Below are 19,440 nucleotides of genomic sequence, written 5' to 3'. Positions count from 1 at the left end.
GCAAGAAATATTCAATAGTTTCAAAAAGTTTCTATCGAATGTCAGTAGTTCAAAAAAAAAAAAACTATTTCAAATTACAGACTATAAATTGTCGATACTACCTGCATTTCCGACTCGCATTTTTCATTCACAATTGACACAATGACTGTACAAAGTCGGTCGATTTGGTTTTATATGTGGTTATTAAAACAATTTGTGTTCTACATGAAGCGACCCTTTCAAATAGCTAATAGCAGCTTTTGTACCAATTCTATCAGATATGCAAAGTTGTTACAAAGCACGAGCTTAGTTGCGGTGCACGTTATGACAGTAAATAACCATCTGCTGGTGTGAGCATAGCGATAATTGACAACGGCAACAAGCTTTGCGCCAATGATGGTATCTAATTAGGTAGAATGCTTTGAAATTAAAGCCTCTAAAAGCTGCTGACGTAGGCGGTACGCAAAATGGCATGTTACAAAGTTGAAAATCAAAACAACCTAAGCTTATTTTTCCTAATACAGCTAGCGAGAAATTGTTTGTGAACATCGCAGTGTAAACAGCAACAAATATTTTGAAACGCTCCGTTGAAAGTACCTACCAACGAATTTGTTTTCGAAAAAGATTTTACGATACACTTTCACTCCTACAAAATATTCTATTCTTGGAGAACAGTTTGTTTCATCTTCACAGAGCAGCTTCAAACCTGTTAGAATGAAGGTAACTCTCATTTATGTTAACGATATCTCTCAAATGTACAAAGCCACGAAAACACCTTACATATGAAGCACATACACAGGCATAAAAACTGCGGGAAGTGGGTAAAACAACAGATTGTACAGTCACTCTACAATTTTGAGTCGACCAACGTGTTGTCTGAATATTCAAAAATGAATACGGAACCGAAAAATGAATCAGCTACCAATGCACAATGGGGCGACTCCATACAAAGGCTGGCCAAGCAAAAAAAGTGTCGATAAATGCGACAAAAACTTGGTATTTACATAATTTTGGGGCGCTGAACACGAATTTGGCATCCATTTTTTGTTTGGGGCCGTCCATAAAGCACGAAATCCAATTTTAAATTTTTGTTGGCCCTTTTTTACTTTTTTATAGAATTATATGATCTTTGCCAACAAAAAGTGCCACCGGGCGTCCTTCCCATTGAAAAAAAAACGTTATTTATGGACGACCCCTCGAACAAAACAAATTTTACCTAAATATATACATATATGTGTATATATATATATATATATATATATATATATATATATATATATATATATATATATATATATATATATATATATATATATATATATATATATATATATATATATATATATATATTTATTATATATATATATATATATATATATATATATATATATATATATATATATATATATATTTTTTTAATAAACTAAAACAACATAAGTAATACTAACTAATTACAAATTGAAAAAATCATCAACAGCATCATCTTCTTTCGCTGTGATCGCTAAAATCTCGTGTTGAATTGTTTTCAGAAAATTTGAAGTTCATTATACTTATCAGCAGGAAAAATGTCTTTCGCTGCAATTTTCATGTCTTCTAGTAATTTTCGATGTTTCATTGTTTCATATATATGTTGTCTTCCTAATCCACTTTCTATGGTTGAAAGAGGACATTCAAATACATGTATAACACCATGAATTGACAACTTACTAGACATTGAATTAGGTGGTGCCGCTGAAGTTGAAGGCTCCATAATAAAATTCAATGAATTTATGAATTTGAAAACTAAGACACTGGAATGACACAACGTTCTAAATGAATACGAAAAGATGCGGAGGACGACGACTGTTCTTTGTTTTTTTTTTCTCATAAAGCAAAATGTGTGCTTTATTTTGTATGCAAACGAGTGTGATGCAAAAGCAATCATTAAACGGGCAATTGTTGGCCGGAGTTTGATGGTATGAATTTGTTGCTAATATTTGACACTTCAATCAGTTTAGCAAATTTCATGATCATAAATTGAAAAGGGCTGAATGTTTTTGGTTTTGTTTTAAATTTGCAGAAAGTGATAAAGTTTGAGATAAATAAAATTTCAGATTTGTATACTTTTTTCTTGTTTAACACCTATTTTATAACTACTCATTGATAAATTTTGTGATTTTTGCCCAAATTTATATTTTATCCTTACGGATTGAGTACGATATCATAAATTTTCATTAATGGGGTATCATGGTTATGATAAAAATTGATCCTGGATGAAATTTCAACTTCAAAAATAAAAACTAAAAAAATCTGCTATCGCTTTCTTCACTAAAGTGACAATTTGCGCAGTTTTGCGCTACAGCGGACAGTATGCATTTGAAAGCTTACGTTTTTACCTAAATTTGAATGTAGTCACAACCGTGGCAAACTGCGGCAACTAAGCTTTTGAGCTACTTTTCTACAAAAAGTCACGTTTTTGCCTTTCTCCTAGAAAGGTATAGCAATCACTTGCAAAACCGAAGATATAAAAGTGCTACAAAGGGCCGAATGGCATACATCACTCGACTCAGCTCGACGAGCTGAGCATTTTCTGTATGTGTGTGTGTGTGTGTGTGTGTGTGTGTATGTGTGTGTGTGTGTGTATGTGCAGATTTTTATTCTCACTCACTTTTCTCAGAGATGGCTGAACCGAATTTCATGAAATTAATTGCAAATGATAGGTCTTGGTGCCCCATAAGACCCTATTAAATTTCATTGTGATCGGATTTTCAGTTTAGAGGTTATGTTTCAAAATGTAAAAATCATGAAACATCATTATCTCAAAAACAACACTACCGATTCGAACAAAATTGGTTTCAAATGAACGGGCTACCTGGAATACTTTTGAATTTTGAATTTTATGAAGATTGAACTTGTGGTTCAAAAGTTATGAAAAGAAACGTGTTTTGAAGACTGTTTAATCTCACTCATGTTTCTCAGAGATGGCTGGACCGATTCTCATAAAATCAGTGTCAAATGGAAGATCTAGTTGCTCCATAAGACCCAATTGATTTGTTTTGCAATCGGACTATTACTTTGCCTGTTATGTTTAAAAATGTGAAATCCAGCTATAAAAAGGAACATATTCCGAAGACTACTTGGACTCACTCACTTTTCTCAGAGATGGCTAACCCGATTTCCACAAAATTAGTGTAAAATTAAAAGTCTGGCTGCCTCATAACACCCTATTGAATTTTACTGTAATCGGACTGTAACTTCGTTTGTAATGTATCGAAATGTGAAAATAACGAAATTTCATTATCTCAGAAACTACACAACTGATTTGATCAATATTATTATTATTATTTTTTTTTTTATTCTCGCTTATTTTCTGTCGGTCTATTTCCGCCACTGTTGTGGCCAATTACCGACGCCCAGGGAGGTGACTCCACACCCACGTCCCTAACTCACGACCCGTTTTTTATTAACGGACCGGCGCCAACGGCTTTACTTCCTCATGGGATGGAAGGCGTGATCCCAGAGATTTTTCGCCTCAGAAAATCTTCCGGTGTCAGCTAGGATTGAATCTAGACCAGTTGGGTTGGTTGTGAGTGGATCACGCCACCTCACAACCATCGACACCTATGTCGGCGGTGGGATTCGAACCCAGGCGTCGAGCATGGTTGGCGGAGACGTTACCAACCACACTAGGCCCCCGCTAATATTATTATTAGATAAGTGGGCTAGTTAAGGGTTAACTGATGAATTATGATTGAACACGTGGTTTCAAATTTTGGCTGCCCTTTACGTTCCCATTTCATTTGATTATAATCGAACTTAAGCAACCGTTATGTATTAAATTGTTTATAAAACAATAAAAATCTATTATCTCGAAGATTACATGACTTATTTGAACATAACTAGTGCTATACGAACGAGTCATCCTTCAAACTTACAAATAAAAAAACTTCATAACAATTTGATATGTGGCTCAAAAGCTATGGAAAGAGAAGAAATTCAAAGACTATTGAAAGCTATACCTGGTTTGATCGATTTATGTGGCCTCAACATAATTTAAATGTGGTATCGTACTATTTGAACGTTCCAAATTCATTGATTCCTTGCGATGTGGATAGGATATGCTCAAGGTCAAATAACAAATCGTTTAAAATGATTGGTTTTATAGAAATGACAACATCACCGACTTTTGGCTTCTGTACATTGCCTTAATTCTGAATATATTCATATTGGGTGGTATTCGGTCATTTTCAGCAGATTTTCTGGCATTAATACAGCACCGGAAATACCCATATTGGGAGGTATTTAGTAATTTTGGTTGTTTTCCAGAAAAAAGTGGTTGTCTTTAAATTCAAAAGGGTGTCCAGGGTCAATGTTTGGTTTCTATGCATCATCTCGATTACGGAAATATCCATATTGAGTATTATTCGGTCATTTTCGACTGTTTCCTAGAAGTTGCCATTTGGCAATTCAAAATGGTGCCTGAAGTCAATTGTTAGCTCCTTGCATAATTCTGTTTCCAGAGATACTCATATTGGATAGCATTTGTTTATTTTCGGCTGTTTCTAAGAAACCGGAATTCGCCAACCAGAATCCAAAATGGGATCTGTGGTCAATTTCAGCTGCTGTGTATCATTCTAGATCCGGATATTATTATATTGGGTGGAAATCGGCCATTTTGGCTGTTTTCCAGAAACCGAAAGATGCCATCTTACAATCCAAAATGTTGCCTGAGGTCGATTATGGAACGAATTTGTTATCACTAAAAACATTCACCTGCCAAATATGGTTCCATTTAGTTGGTTAGCTCTTGAGATGTGCAGAAATTTGTGTATCATTCGCATGGAACCCATCCCTCCCAGAAGAGGGAGGGGTGTCGAACCATTATGGACATATTTGTTTCCTCTAAAAACATTCTCTTGCTAAATTTTGTTCCATTTACTCGGTTAGTTCTTAAGTTGTGCAGAAATTCATGTTTCATTTGTATGGCACCTCTTCTTTTCAGAAGAGGGAGGGGTCTCAAACTATCATAAGAACCTTTATCGGCACCAAAAACCCCTACATACAAATTTTCACGTCGATCGGTTCGGTAGTTTTTGAACCTATATGGATCAGACAGACAGACCAGCTTGCATTTTTATATGTATAGATTACAACGTCACTATTTTAGAACCTAAAGAGTGAATATACATTTATTGGATTGAAGCGTTAATGTAAATCTATTTTTACAAATAAAAGTTTTAAAGAAAAAGGCTGGGTCTGACCGCTAGGTGAATTAATTGAGGTTTTTTTAATTTTTTGTAGTGTCAGGCCTACTATGACTAAATTTTACAATATCTAATGAAAAGGATTTGTTTTGCACAATATTTACAACAACTTTTCCTTTAACGTCAAAAAAATCCAAGCTATCATTGAAGCTACAGGGCGTTTCAAAGTAATGTACTTTTTTTCAAAAAAAAAAAAGACAAAAAACGTCAGTTCGCCAAGCTTTGAAAAGTCATAAAAAATTCAGATTTTGTGAAATTGCGCCCAAATTTTGGATTTAGACACTTGAATGTTATAGCAATAAAGGAAAAATATTATGAAACAGCAAACGAAAAAAAATTTTTTGGGCTGATGGCCAGCGATTCCCCACTGTGCAATGTGTGACTATTTATTTGTATGTTCTGATGTGTACGTTCGATCAGCAATTAGTTCCACTACAACTGAAGAGTAGAGTTTGTTTCAGAAAAGTTATATTACTTACACAGTAAAAGCTACAATTATGTGTCACAGCTGCCATCTATACCTATAAAAATGCAGTCTGGTCTGTCTGTCTGTCTGTCTATCTGTCTGTCTGATCCATATAGGCTCGGAAACTACCGAACCAATCGACGTGAAAATTTGTATGTGGAGGTTTTAGGGGCCGAGAAAGGTTCCTATGATGGTTTGAGACCCCTCCCTTTTCTGGAAGTGAGGGGTCCCATATAAATGAAACATAAATTTCTGTACATCTCAAAAACTAACCAAGCAAATGAAACTGAATTTGGAATGTGGATGTTTTTAGCAGTAACAAATATGTCCACATTGGTTCGACACCCCTCCCTCTTCTGGAAGGGAGGGGTTCCATACAAATAAAACACAAGTTGCTGCACATCTCGAGAACTAACCAAGGAAATAGAACCAAATTTGGTAGGTGGATGTTTCTGGGGTAATAAATATATCCATTAGAGATGCACCGAATATTCGGTCGCCGAATATTCGGGCCGAATATCAGCAAAAATTGGATTTTACCGAATATTCGGCTCGCCGAATAGTAAGTTTATTATTCGGCCGAATATGCCGAATTAGCCGAATAGTGGCCAATGATTATCAGAAAATAATATAAAAGTATAGTACAAAGTTTTATGAACGGGGGTAAACGAAAACTGAAGATGTAACTTGGGCTTATAGAAAGGAATATATCTCATTAAAATCAACCCGGTGGCATCACTGACGTTTACGTACAACATAAGTGAAGCCAGCATTAGCTGGATCACTGGATCAATTTTACATGCAATTTGACAGCTGATTCATCGAAACACGAAAAAAAGCAGTGTTTATACGTGCATACAGTATCGGTGTTTAGCGGCAGTGTGTTTATGTTTTCTTTTCGGGTGATGTATTAATTGCACATAACGTCGAGTGCTTTGCTTGATGAAACAAAAAATGAACGCGTTGCATTATTATAGAATGTACACAACATTTATTCTTACCGATTTCGAACGGCGGTGTTTTTTGCTGGCAGCTGACATCGCGCGATGATTTAATGATTAACATCTCAACGTATGTGTAAATGAGATAAAATATCAACGCTACTTTTGAACATTTACAAAGCTAAGCTGACCTTTTTTTCAAATGATTGAATTGATTCGAGCGCATAACTCTGTACAACATATATTATGCTTCGTTCGTCATGCTTACACTTCTGTGTGAACAAACCTTCAAAAACATAAATGAGACTAGCGCCACTGTCTTTCACGGCAGCTTCAGGAAACAAGGCCGATGCCACCGGGTTGATTAAAACGGAACACGAACCGCAATCTCCACACAATATTTTATGTCTTGTCTGGATTAGGTATATTTTTTCTGAGCCAAAGTCACATCCTCAGTTCTCGTTCATTTCTCGCATTTTATTTCAAAAGGTAGCTGTAATACAAACTATTAAATTGTGTTAACCATAATCCTCAAAACATTATTTTTAAACGACAAGTCAAATAAGAACAAAAGTAGGTGCGCCACGGATTAGCGTGCCTTATTCCATAGACGCGAAATTAATTATTTCTTGTGAAATAGTTCGGACAATTTTCAATCGTTTTCGTAAATGAACAATTGGAAAGCGAAAGAAACAATTTAAACTTCAAATAATATCCATTTGGTTATTTTGTTATCATACGATCAACGTTGTGTTCAGCCGAATATACGGCCGAATATTCGTCTCACCGAATAATGGAAAAAAGGTTATTCGATATTCGGCCGAAGGCCGAATAGTGCTATTCGGTGCATCTCTAATATCCATAATGGTTTGACACCCCTCCCTCTTCTACAAGGGAGGGGTCCTATACAAATGAAACACGAATTTCGCAAAGCTCGAGAACCAATCAACCAAATACAACCAAATTTGGCAAGTGAATATTTTTAGGTGCAACAAACATGTTCATAATGTTTCGATACTCTTCCTTTTTTTGGCATGTCTCCAAATACCATTTCGAAATCCAAGATGGCGACTTCCGGTTTCAGAAAAACAGCGACAAATGACCAAATACCACCCAACATGGGTATTTCCGGAATTGTTATGATGCACTAAAGCCACAAATCGACCTCAGACAACATTTTGAATTGTAAGATGGCGACTCCCGGTGGCCGGAAAATAGCCTAAAGTGACCAAATACCACCAAATATGAGTATTTTTGGAACCAGAATGTTGCAAAAAGCTAAAACTTGACCTCAGACACCATTATGAATTGTAAGATGGCAACTTCCGGTTTCTAAAAAAACGGCCAAAAATGGCCGATTTCCATACAATATGCGTATCTTCGGAACCAAAATGATACACAGGAGCTAGAATCGACCACAGACACCATTTTGAATTCGAAGATAATGACATCCGGTTTCTGAAAAACAGCCGAAAATGACCAAATAACATCCAATATGGGTGTTTTTTAAAAAAGAATGACGCTCAGGGGCTAGAAAGTGTTTCCAAATGCAATTTTAAATCCAAGATGTTGACTTACGGTTTCTGAGAAATAGCCTGAAGTGACCATATACCACCTAATATGAGTATCACTGGATCCAGAATGATGCAAGGAGCTAAAAATTGACCTCAGACACCAGTTTGAACTGTAAAATGGCAACTTCTGGGAAACAGCCGAGAATAACTGAATACTGCTACATATGGATATGTCCGTAATCGAAATGATGTAAAGAAGCCAAGCATTGATTTTGGACACCATTTTGAATTCGAAGATGACCACTTTCAGAAAACAACGAAAATAACTAAAATTCACCCAATATATTTCCGGAATAGAGGTGATGTACAAAAGCCAAAAGTCGAGGATGTTGTTATTCCGATAAAACCAATCATTTCAAACGATATAAACAAATCGCAAGGAATCAATGAATTTGAAATGTTAAAAAATATTTAATTAAACACTTAAATAGGCGGGACGAAGTTTGCGGGGTCAGCTAGTTCAGTAAATAAAAATAATTTGATCAGCTCGGTAGTATTTATATAAAAATTGTTCGTCAAATTCTTTCCAAAAACAATCAGCGAACATTTACCGAATTACACAATCAGATAACATCGTGGCAAATTTAGTAACATAATAAAACCAAAAAACCTGCATTGAATTAGTCTATTTATTTAACAGTGACACCAGTAACTGTTACAAGAGTTCAATGTATACATATTCGTTTGCGAAACGGCTGTTGAAAATATTGGTATAAAAAAAAATTATTTGAGCAGCATACAATTGAAATTGCTCTTCACTTTTAAATTCTATCATCTTTCACTTTTACACCTCACGCAGGTACGCATTTCAAATCCCACATGCAACCTTTTTTCAGTGTTTAGGTGGACTGGATCCCAACAATCCACCTAAGCACTGAAAAAAGTTTCTTGTAGAAGTCAAAATGCGCATCTTCGTTAGGTATAAAAGTGAAAAGAAAAGAACAATTTAATGTGTAGTTCATTTGCAGAAGAAAATCTAAATTGGGTATCATTTCGGACAAAACTTGCAACTTAACAAACAGCTTGAATTAAAATAAGAATGATAGGGCATTTCTTCCCGGCTTTCTGATGCTTCTCTCAGTTTAAAAATCAGTAGTTGCGAACAGGGTCAAAATCGCATTTTTCATATATAATTCAAGATGATGGTCAAATTCAAGAAGGCGGCCAAAATTCCGATCACTCCAAATGAAAGCCCTATCACTCCTCTTTACAGAAAAGTGCTACTTGTAGTGGGTTCCATAACGAATTCAGAGATATAGCTCAAATAAAACATCAAGAATTGCTAAAATTTCCACTTCTCTAGCAACTATTTCACCCCTTGGTGACCGAGGGGTTAACAAATTCAATCAAACAAAAATGGCATTCTCATTTTTTCTCTATTTCTAATAATTAAGAGCATTTATATCAAATTCGAAAGACCTTGTGCACCTAGTGGCCTGGTCCAGCGAGAACTGCTCAAAGCTCTGCTACATAACCAATCCCTTGGATTTCCAAACGCACAATCTGTTTTGCTCAAAAGTCATGAAAAAAATGCTACGTCATTTAAGTATGTTCCTTACGGCGCTTACAGTTACTTACTTATTTTCCCGTTGAAACATCTCTCAGGATTTATCCTGTGTCACAATGTTACTTCAACGTACTCGGTCCAAGGCAGCTTGTCTCCAGTTTTTTGAGCATCCTACATTTCCGAGATTTTGATCTACTTGGTCCAAGCACTCCGTTTCATGATAGTAAGCTCACAATTACTGTAGTAATCATATGTGGAGAACTCATGTTCATCCTTTCAACTGAAAAAAAAGGACGGTTGGTTTCAGTTTCCACAAAACTGGGGACATGCCTGCATGTCTACAGTGCTTCTCACACAGAAGGGAGAAATCTAGCTGATATCTAGTGCTGTGAAAGATGTTGCTTACTCCGTTGGTCCGTCTGCTATGGAAGGCAGCGAGATGTTTGAAATCGCCGCCTACTGCAGCTCTGCTCGCTGTTGGCCGACTTAAAAAAAATAAAGTCTTGGTGCTACATTCCGAATCAGAACTTGATCTTCTGTTAATAATAGAGAGACTTTGCAGCCATCTATTCAAGTATACAGGACAGTCACGGGGCTAGCGCTACGATCCTACTGACACTGAAAGTCTCTCCCGAGCCGAAACTCGAACCTACGATGACGCGCTTGTTAGACCAGCATCGTACCTCAAGCCGTTATCGTTATTGCTACTCGCTGCTGCTATCAGTCGATACTAGGGGAGCTCTGTAGCCGCAAGGTTACAGAGTTCGCCTTGGTAAGCGGATGGTCGATAGTTCGAATCTTAGTAGAATCAGGCCATTTGGTTGCCAAAGGTCTTTAGCATGGGTTTACCCTCAGGCTTCCCACCAAGTACCTTTCCTTCAATCTAAATTCTATAGTACCTCTGTTGACTTTCCTTCTAACAAAAATAAGTCCCTGTTATAATAAAACTGATGTGAGTAACGTAAGAAAGTTCTCTCCAGGAAATTGTAATTAGGCGATATTGTTAGGAGGAACAGAGGCTCGGTATAGTAGAGTAGTAAGCTTGAAACGGAAAGGTAAAACTTACACACAAGTACGGATATGAATGATAAGCGAATCACTTACTATCAATAGTGATACTGCCAATAATATGAAGTGCGGAGTACAGAAAACACTTGGGCAATATCACAATAGATCTAATCTCTGGTCGCAGTGATGAGCTCACACAGAAAAAAAAATCAGTCGATACTAAATTTTTCTCACCATCCATTAGTAAATTGATTGGTTTGAGTAGAAGCAGGTCAATCAGATCAATCCAAATATGCATTTCAACAAGGATTGTATAGCACGCACAGTGTTCGCATGATTAAGGATTAATTATACGTTCTAGTGTCGTATAGAAGCAGATAACAGAAGATGCCACACTCAGTTAAATAACATTTTAATGTTGGGTGTTGCATATTGCTGAATGAAAAGATAATTCAATTCGTGCTGAGAACTGAAGATAAAGTCGGAGTTACAACCGACTTTGTCAAGGTGTTATAACAATTGGAATAAAATGAATTCTATAAACGACTTCAATTAAGTATATAACTGTCCTTCTGTGTCTGTGTTTTACCTTATATCGGATATGACGCTAATTGCATTTCTATGCTATCCCCGACATTGGATTACAGTGTGGTGATTTTCTAATCGATTGCTATAGACCCGTCAGAATCCGAGTTCGATAAACAAAAATATAGAAAATGCAAAAAATAAAGTTCTGCTGTGTAGTCATGATTTTTGATTTAAAAATTATTAAGATGCAAAACATTCGAAATCTCATTGCAACATTTAAATATTCATAGAAATTTCGATTGGAAAAATAATTATCAGTTTTCATCTGCTTTAAAGATATTCATTTAATATTTCCTAACAATTGAACGACTCCATGTGATGTGAGAAAATTGTTGTTTTGTTTTCAATGGATAGGGCTTTGATGGAAAAATGTGAATTTCGATAGTATTGAAGAGAGAGGCAGGTTGTGAGGGAAATAGTAACTCAAATCAATTAATACCATGTTACAAAACATCATTAGAAGAACAGCAATACGGGTTGCATTCCAGTTGAGAAATTAATGCGAAAGAATATTGAAGAGAGAATATAGGAGAGAATAATTCGAGAGATGGAGAGTTTTTCTGCTATCATTAGTAATACCGCTCACCGTGCAACGCACGTGCGTATCTTCTCGAAAAAATCATCACGTAAAATTCCAGCTCAATCGGGCAACAACCTCTTTCCCAGAGGTATAGTCACAAAATTCCATTTTCACATATGGACATTGGAAGCAATTCAGAAAAAAGTACTGATGCTAGACACCTTATTTTCTATGGGAGAAACAACGACGATCGCATGGTACCGAAATGAGTAGGCAAGTTATATTAGTTTCAAAGCCAAGAAATAAAAAACTAGGAAAAACAGAAGGGAGAATCGTAAAAGAAAATTATTTCTCACCTGGGATTCCGTAGAAATTGTTTAATAAAATCAATCTACAGACTTGAACCCGCACGGTCTTTTTCTCTAAACTCTAACCCACCCTCCTCTTGACCCGGCAACTGTGTTGGGTGCTATTTAGTCGTTTCTGGCTGTAGCTCAGTAATCTGTAGCCGCCATCAAGGAGTTCAAAACAAAATCTTGGATCGATTTCTGGCTTTTGTACCTTATGCTGATTACAGAAACACCCGTATTGGGTAGTATTTGGTCACTTTGGGCTGAAACCGGAAATTCAAAAATGGCAACTCTTGTTGATTTCCAGTCTCTGAGCGACATCTAGATTCCGGAAATATTTATATTGTATGGTATTTGGCCATGTTTTCAGCTCTTAACGTGTGAGGAAGAAAATCCGAACAATTTTTAAATTGGTCTACGATTTCAAGGTGCTGCACAAATCGAAAAATCCTTTTCCACAAAATGAAGATCCACTTTTATATAACTGGTAACACGACTAGTTGATTCTGTCAAGTAACGCTAAGTTGGGAAAAGGCGTGGTCGAAAGAAGATCGTCGTAAATTGATTTGCAATTTTTGTGAGCAAAATGAAGAAAAATATATAAGTGAAGTGTTCCACTAGACACAAGATCTTGGATATAGAAAAAAACATTTATATACATTATTGAAAAACTCTTCAGGAATGGAAATACCTTCAAGAAAAAACCTGGTACCGGACGAAAATGCACTTTGCAAGAGAGCAAAGTTCGAGCGAAATTAAGGGTGGAAACGTCTGGTCGGTCGGCGTAATCATATCGTGAGCTGGGCAATAAATATCCGATTGATTAAAATACGATGAACTAGTATCTGCATAAAATGGGTTTACAACTACAAATATAAGCACTATAAAAATGACAAAGTAGTGTTTCGGCCAGACCTTGCATTGTCAAACTATGCTAATGCAACTTTAGCGGATTTGCGGCAAGGCAATATCGGATTTATTCCGAAAGAAAACAATCCTCAAAATGTGCCACTGCTGCAGTCTATTGAAATTTTCCGAGCAAATTTGAAACGAATGGTCTACTATAAAGGTTACAGAGCAAAAAACGTCGATTGTTTGAGAGAAAAATCAAGATGGATCTCAAAACAATTGAAACATCCGGAATTCAGGAAGCTATAAAGCAAGTACCCCAGAGTATCAGGAAATCAGCGCGATGTGGAGTTGAGTTTTTCCTATGAGGTTTGTAAATGAGTTACATTACTAGAATAAACAAACAAGTATAGAAAAATAAGTTGCGCAAGATTTTAATTTGGAATTGACAGTTTGTTCGGATTTTTTTCCTCATACGTTATTAGAGAAATCTGCGTTCGACATTTTTCAATAGTATATACAATAATGCGAATGATAAAGCTTTTGCTTTGTGGGCTACGCTAGGAATGCATTAATTTACGATTTAGAGAGAGAAAGAGGTCCTTGTGAAGAGAACTCCACCGTGATTTTCGGTTGCTCGTATTATATATCAGCTCAGAATGAATCAAGAAAAAGATCAAATGTTTCAACTTAACTTTATTTCTCGAAAAATTATTCGATCGAAGTGAATGTTTTCCTGTACGCTCCGTTTCCTTTTTTAGTTCTTCTGGCAACTAGTGTTTCCCGCCATTCCTCCATCGTATATTGCAACAGCTAATTACTTACATTACTCCAAGTGCATAGACACTGACGCTCACGGCGAATTCCACATTGATTTTAACAACGAAAATAGTCCATCGAAGTATTTCTGTTGTATTTTGCTTAGTAAAATCTCAACCCATTTTCTTTGTGGTCTAGAAACGCACTTTCATATTTCGCAACAGAAGCACTTTATCACTCTTGCTGCTGTCCGATTTATCATGAAGATGCGACAGAGGATTGAATTCTCCTGGCAATTTCTTTCTGGTTGGCTACAGCAGCTGATGTAAGTGAGTGGTGCGAAAAGAACTGTATTACTCCACATGCGTGATCTCTGTAAGCCGAAAAGGGTTTCCGCGTAGGCACGCATAGGAATAACGACCTTACAGCGTAAATAAATAACAACAAGAGGCATACCTGTGCAGCGGCACTGTAGATTGATTGATTGGCACTAATAATGTCAAAATGCATTATATATGCCATTTCAATGTATTTGACGTTGGAAAATAATTTCGAACCAACCTTTGGGGATGGCTGCGATGTTGGTTGCCCCGAGCGAGGTAGCGATCGCTTGTGCATCAATCGACAGCCTCCATTTGTTAAGCTGCGTTCGACGTTTGGCTTATTGATTTGCAATCTAATTAGTGGCTGAAAACTATTCACGTTCCATGCAAAATTTATTCCACCACCACGTAAGTATTGCATTTTGATGATGGCAAATGTTGATCTAATGGGCTGGAGCTGCTGCCATTAATGATGCACTCAAATCTGGTTCAGCAGATATTTTTTTAATGGAACAAAATCATAAATAACACTGGTATTTTTATTGTACGAACCGAGCACATTCGACAGAAAAATTCGCTACACAATTCAAGCTGTTGATCCGCAGCCGAAATCTGAAGCTTTGGATGGATTTCATTCATCATCCAGTAGTATCTTCAAGCGAACCGTTGAATGCTTCTCTATCAGTCGGCTAAAGAAAGACGCTCGGAGCTTCAAATTTCAACTGTCTTTCAACGTGGTGACGGCAGCCTGAAGCAAACGAAGTTGTTCTTGTCGAGGACAAGAACATATCTACAGCGAACATCGTCAACTGTCTGAGGCAGAAAAAAAGCGTAGAACACTTCCCGCATACTAATGGTTACGGTTCATTCCCTGCTGAAAGGCAGTTGATGGAACGAAAGTTATCGCCGGTTACTGGTGGAGCCAGGCTGGTTTAACATTCTGCGATAAATCGAACACGCGAGAATGGGAGGAACAAACTTTAAGGTTAACTGTTAAGCTATTTTTGATAAAAAACCATTTACCTCCGAGCAAACCAATATTGGTTTGTATCAAAGAAAATGGTTGTATGTGTAGATAGTATTATGTAAAATACAATATTTATTGCTTGTTACTGAAGAATCCTCGAACGGTGCGAACGATGCACTTCAAGACAAACAAACTTTTTGCACTCCTGCCGACTATATTTTCCTGAAACTGTCAATCGATTGAGTTCTTTTGTCATCCTTGAGATGAATTTTTATTATAGCTTAGTATCTTTCAATGAGCCGCAGCTCTAGAAAATTTAGTGGGCTTACGACTATATCACTTTTGAGTATTTTTGCCGTAGTTCACTTGTAGCTTGTTTCATATCTAAAACAGACGGACTCAATCCACGTTGAAGTTAACATTTACCTTTCTTCCATACATCCTAAATTGGATCTCACTTCTAATGTGATGAGAAATTTAAAATAGAGCATTCGTTTTGAAATCACGAGAAACCTTACTATTTTTCAAATTCAATCGGGAGTGCCAATTTTTGTAAATTAAATTATATATAAATAAAAAAATAAAATTAAATACTTGAATACAAAATAGAAAATACACAATCAGAAATTTTAAATACGAGAAAAATAAAAAAGATAGAAACAAATACAAAAAATAGATCAAAACGGATCAACAGAATATAGTGAACAGAAAATATTGGAAATCAACCAAATTACACAAATAGCATTCAGAACAAAAACAAAAAAAAACTAGGTGCATTAAAAAAGATCACGGTAATAATGAAAAAAATCAAACACAGAAAAACCAATAAAGAAAGAAAGATTAAAAAAAAAAGATAGAAAAAAATTTTTAAGAAAATATGAGAAAACCTGAAAATATACATGTAATAATCGAAAAAATTAGAAAGAATGATAATGGAATAATAGAAGAAGCAACACTAAGGAATGTTAAAAAAACAAAAGCCAAATTTGAAAAATAAGAACACAAAATAAAAATGAGAAGAGAAAAGAATAAAATAATTGCAAAAAGCATAAACAGTTGTACAACGAAACAGGTAAAAAACACGAGCATAGAATTATAAAAAGTAGAAAAAATGTAGAACAAGAAAATCAAATTAATGGAAAACATAAATGGTTGTGTTGTAGAAGAACAAAATAATACAAATTTGAAGCATTGAATCGTCAAAACAGTAGATTATAGATTTGGAGACTGTGCTGTGCTGTGATGTGATGTAATGTGATGTGATGTGATGTGATATGATGTGATATGATGTGATGTGATGTGATGTGATGTGATGTGATATGATGTGGTGTGATGTGATGTGATATGATGTGGTGTGATGTGATGTGATGTGATATGATGTGATATGATGTGGTGTGATGTGTTGTAATGTGATGTGATGTGATGTGATGCGATGTGATGCGATGTGATGTGATATGATGTGATATTATGTGGTGTGCTGTGCTGTGCTGTGATGTGATGTGACGTGATGTGATGTGATGTGATGTGATGTGATGTGATGTGATGTGATGTGATGTGATGTGATGTGATGTGATGTGATGTAATGTAATGTGATGTAATGTGATGTGATGTGATGTGATGTGATGTAATGTGATGTGATGTGATGTGATATGATGTGATGTGATGTGATGTGATGTGATGTGATGTGATGTGATGTGATGTGATGCGATGTGATGCGATGTGATGTGATGTGATGTGATGTGATGTGGTGTGATGTGATGTGATGTGATGTGATGGGACGTGATGTGATGTGATGTGATGTGATGTGATGTGATGTGATGTGATGTGATGTGGTGTGATGTGATGTGATGTGATGTGATGTGATGTGATGTGATGTGATGTGATGCAATGTAATGTGATGTAATGTGATGTGATGTGATGTGATGTGATGTAATGTGATGTGATGTGATGTGATGTGATGTGATGTGATGTGATGTGTTGTGATGTGATGTGATGTGATGTGATGTGATGTGATGTGATGTGATGTGATGTGATGTGATGTGATGTGATGTGATGTGATGTGATGTGATGTGATGTGATGTGATGTGATGTGATGTGATGTGATGTAATATGATGTGATGTGATGTGATGTGATGTGATGTGATGTGATGTGATATGATACGATACGATATGATGTGATATGATATGATATGATATGATATGATATGATATGATATGATATGATATGATATGATATGATATGATATGATATGATTTGATATGATATGATATGATATGAAATGATATGATATGATATGATATGATATGATATGATATGATATGATATGATATGATATGATATGATATGATATGATATGATATGATATGATATGATATGATATGATAGGATATGATATGATATGATATGATATGATATGATATGATATGATATGATATGATATGATATGATATGATATGATATGATATGATATTATATGATATGATATGATATGATGCTATGTGATGTGATGGGATATGGTGTGATGTGATATTATGTGATGTCATGTGACGTGATGGGAAGGAATGATATTCTGCATGAGTGAAAGAGAAAAGTGATATAATTAGAATATTATAATGAAATTTGATAGAGATCTTCCAGAAACGACCGCATGGTAGAAGTAGGACTCTGGTTATTAGAAATAATAAGCTTGCTTTGAGGTTGATAAAAACGTAGTTTTCAAATTTCAGATATGTTTATATGAAGGAGATAAACATTAACACTTTGACAGCTAAGCAAATGTTGAGAGCACTGTTACAAGCAACCTTACTATAAAACAAACAGTTTGATCTTAGCAGCCAGGATGATACTGTGAATATTATTTCTCGATATAAATTTAGGTGTATTTATCGATATCGCATCGAAAAATCCTACGCTATCATTCAGTAGACAACTTTTACCCATTTTAATATTTATTTCATTTTAGTCAAACCAGCTTGCAGCTTGAATATTTTTTCTAATACAGTCATACCTCGTTATAAGGCAACCTCGATATAACGTAATAACGATATATCTTAAAATTAAAGTACAACAATAATTTTCCGGGTGCATAATGTTCCGAATAAAAGTTTTTAGTAAGTTAGGAAAACAACAAGTACCGTAAAATGGGGTAAAATTGCCTTTTTTATGTTTTGTGACTGGTTATGTTCAACTACGAAAATTGTCTTAAACGGACATAAAACAGTTTTATATACACTAATAGGTGAAGGAAAATAAGTTTTTGTGCACCTTTAAGTAACCATCAAAAATTTTGCATATAAAAATATGTTTTTCTTGGTTCGATATAACGTAACGAAAATAAAAATAATGTTGCCTTATAGCGAGGTAAAGACTGTACAGAAACTTGTAAAAACCTATAATTACCAAAAGCACGTTTTGAATCTTTTCAAAAAATATTTTCATTCAGGACTTCAACTTTATCTCTTCAACGCCATTTAAAAAATGTAATAGAATATTGGGTTAAACAGTCACCATATGATGTAATCTGTTGCAGTTTTTTTTTCACCCTCACAGAACATACAAAATTATAGTCCTAAAATATTGAAGAGGGCTCGAATAGAAACAGTAGACACAACCTAAGGTAAAATTGTATATTCAAAAAAACGTTTTTTTCAATTCAAGATTATTTCTGTTATCTCAACTTATAAAAGCAATTAATTTTAATATTGATAATTTTCAGAGAGCTTTACCTTCGTTTGGTAAATATTTGAATATTTACATATTTACTCTCCCTGCCAAACGATCAACGTCCGTTAATATCGATTGCGTCCTGCAAACTGTGAAAAATAATCCTGGCTGGGCTTGAATGGGGAGTTCGTCTGAATCAACATCAATTACCGGATGAGATTTCCACGAAGGATGTACAGGAATTGATCTCGAATTTGTTAACGATCGAAAACATTTACCATGTCCCGGCTCCCCATAAATCATCCATCAATGTTTACCTTGGTACCTTTGTTATAGCACGACGCAGCATCTTTCGTTGTGAAATGAACTGAAAAAAAAAACAGAAACAAGAAACTCCCGCGCAGACCGAAGTGATTCATCATAATTTCATTCAGTTTTTCTGCTTTCTTGTTTCGCTTGCAGCTTCCACCGCTTTCGCCCAGGATCAGCTGCAAACCTACCGGAGGCTGACACGCTGCAAAGCCCCTGGGGAAATCTACGGACCGGCATTTATCGGTTCAGCCGCCGCATTCATCAAAATAGCGGAAAAATAGACCCGGTAAGTGACGCGTCGCATCATCGGGGACAATCCGCTTCGCACGCGGCGAAAGTTCCGTGGAAATCGAAATAACACCATACATCACACCGTTTTTCCATGGTTCA

At 35.8% G+C, this 19,440-nt stretch overlaps 1 protein-coding gene across 7 annotated transcripts in view; it reads left to right on the top strand.

Moving 5' to 3' along the window:
* Positions 1 to 19,440, top strand: part of LOC129732671 (dipeptidase 1) — a 649,785-nt gene that overhangs the window by 52,439 nt on the left and 577,906 nt on the right. For 5 of the 7 annotated variants that reach the window (XM_055693747.1, XM_055693745.1, XM_055693748.1 and 2 more), the window contains one exon: positions 19,201 to 19,336. The exons of 1 other annotated variant lie outside the window; for it this stretch is intronic. The gene's annotated coding sequence lies outside the window, so the exon portion shown is untranslated. Of the gene's footprint in view, positions 1 to 19,172; positions 19,337 to 19,440 lie in introns of all 7 variants that reach the window. One more of the 7 variants, XM_055693743.1, reaches the window with a different exon arrangement.

This window comes from Wyeomyia smithii, chromosome 3 (assembly GCF_029784165.1).
Source record: "Wyeomyia smithii strain HCP4-BCI-WySm-NY-G18 chromosome 3, ASM2978416v1, whole genome shotgun sequence".
NCBI classification, from domain to species: domain Eukaryota; kingdom Metazoa; phylum Arthropoda; class Insecta; order Diptera; family Culicidae; genus Wyeomyia; species Wyeomyia smithii.
Note: the sequence above shows the minus strand (reverse complement) of the source record. Positions and strands in the feature narration are given on the sequence as shown.